General features: G+C 44.5%; 1 protein-coding gene across 2 annotated transcripts in view; it reads right to left on the minus strand.

Annotated features, from left to right (window-relative positions):
• nphp1 (nephronophthisis 1) overlaps positions 1-2,500 on the minus strand; it is a 52,029-nt gene that overhangs the window by 8,350 nt on the left and 41,179 nt on the right. The gene's annotated exons all lie outside the window — the stretch shown is intronic.

Genomic DNA, 2,500 nt, shown 5'->3' on the forward strand with positions numbered 1-2,500 from the left:
ATTTGACGGTGGCTAGCGGTAGTGCATGTAAAGTATTAGTACCACTGATCTCAATGATGTTACAAGTGGCAGTTTAGCTTATTGGGTAGAGTGTCCGCCTCCCATGCTGGAGACCCACTTGGAGTTGTGTTTATATATTATTTGAGAAGTTCTCGAAATAGTTTACATACATATATATATATATATATACTATATTGCCAAAAGTATTCGCTCACCTGCCTTGACTCGCATATGAACTTAAGTGACATCCCATTCCTAATCCATAGGGTTCAATATGACGTCGGTCCACCCTTTGTAGCTATAACAGCTTCAACTCTTCTGGGAAGGCTGTCCACAAGGTTTAGGAGTGTGTTTATGGGAATTTTTGACCATTCTTCCAGAAGCGCATTTGTGAGGTCACACACTGATGTTGGACGAGAAGGCCTGGCTCTCAGTCTCCGCTCTAATTCATCCCAAAGGTGTTCTATGGGGTTGAGGTCAGGACTCTGTGCAGGCCAGTCAAGTTCCTCCACACCAGACTCTGTCATCCATGTCTTTATGGACCTTGCTTTGGTCACTGGTGCACAGTCATGTTGGAACAGGAAGGGGCCAGCTCCAAACTGTTCCCACAAAGTTGGGAGCATGGAATTGTCCAAAATGTCTTGGTATGCTGAAGCATTCAGAGTTCCTTTCACTGGAACTAAGGGGCCAAGCCCAGCTCCTGAAAAACAACCCCACACCATAATCCCCCTCCACCAAACTTTACACTTGGCACAATGCAGTCAGACAAGTACCGTTCTCCTGGCAACCGCCAAACCCAGACTCGTCCATCAGATTGCCAGATGGAGAAGCGCGATTCGTCCCTCCAGAGAACGCGTCTCCACTGCTCTAGAGTCCAGTGGCGGCGTGCTTTACACCACTGCATCCGACGCTTTGCATTGCACTTGGTGATGTATGGCTTGGATGCAGCTGCTCGGCCATGGAAACCCATTCCATGAAGCTCTCTGCGCACTGTTCTTGAGCTCATCTGAAGGCCACATGAAGTTTGGAGGTCTGTAGCGATGGACTCTGCAGAAAGTTGGCGACCTCTTCGCACTATGCGCCTCAGCATCCGCTGACCCCGCTCCGTCAGTTTACGTGGCCTACCACTTCGTGGCTGAGTTGCTGTCGTTCCCAAACACTTCCACGTTCTTATAATACAGCTGACAGTTGACTGTGGAATATTTAGGAGCGAGGAAATTTCATGACTGGATTTGTTGCACAGGTGGCATCCTATCACAGTTCCACGCTGGAATTCACTGAGCTCCTGAGAGCGACCCATTCTTTCACAAATGTTTGTAAAAACAGTCTGCATGCCTAGGTGCTTGATTTTATACACCTGTGGCCATGGAAGTGATTGGAACACCTGATTCTGATTATTTGGATGGGTGAGCGAATACTTTTGGCAATATAATGTATGTGTGTGTGTGTGTGTGTGTATGCTTCCAACGCTAAAATGCTGCTTAAGTGTGCTATTACTTTTCGTGCTGATAAGTATTATAGTTTTTTTTACATGGATTTTTAAATGGATTTTTAATGGACTTCAGACCGCTGCTGTGTGTGTGTGTGTGTGTCTGTGTGTGTGTGTGTGTGTATGTGTGTGTGTGTATGTGTGTGTGTGTATGTGTGTGTGTGTGTATGTGTGTGTGACGTCAGCTAGAGTGAGGGAGGAGGGTTTTTTTTTTTTTTTTAATTATTTGAGCATGTCTTGCAATAGTTTAAGCAACATATTCGCAATCACACTCACATTTTCTTCTGGAAATGCCGCATTCTAGTATATATTCGATATATGATATATTTTAAATATATCCTGGTGTGCTCTGTGAGGATATTGTGATGGTCATCATATGACAATGATACCCTGTTTAAGTCCAAAGATTTCTCTGTTTTACTCGAATAAACATGTGCCCGAGCACAGACACTCCCTGACTGTTAATGACCATCTCTTCTGTTATCTTCAGAATCATCAACATAAAAAGGGTCTTTCTTCAGAGCTCATGGCTTTTATCCCTTGATATCAAGGGAACCATCCAACCTTCATCAGCTCAGAAACACAGTGATGGACCACCACAAGTCTGGTCCCTCCACAGGAAAAAATTCCAACCCATAAGCATCTGTACAAACATCTCTATGTAAAACGATAATGAGAGAAGCACACAGACTCTGTGTCCTTCAGGAAAGAGTCAGAAATAAACTCACAGTTATGACAAGAAAGAATTCATCTGGACACCAAAACAACAACAAAGGAACTGGTGAAGGAGTTGGAGGCATCAGGTGGTGAAGATAGACATCACCATGACCTGTGAGACTCGTGAGGAAGAAGATGTTTCTCCAAAACCAGCATAAAATACCCAGAGTGAAGCATGAAGAAGATCAGCAGATGACTGGAGGAGAGCTCTCTGACCAGTTAAAATTAAATCTGTACCGTTTGACCGTAATGGTCAGCTCGGTGTATGGAGGAGAAAAGGCCGAGGCTTTCAAT

The sequence above is a fragment of the Hemibagrus wyckioides genome, linkage group LG09 (genome assembly GCF_019097595.1).
Source record: "Hemibagrus wyckioides isolate EC202008001 linkage group LG09, SWU_Hwy_1.0, whole genome shotgun sequence".
Lineage (NCBI taxonomy): Eukaryota > Metazoa > Chordata > Actinopteri > Siluriformes > Bagridae > Hemibagrus > Hemibagrus wyckioides.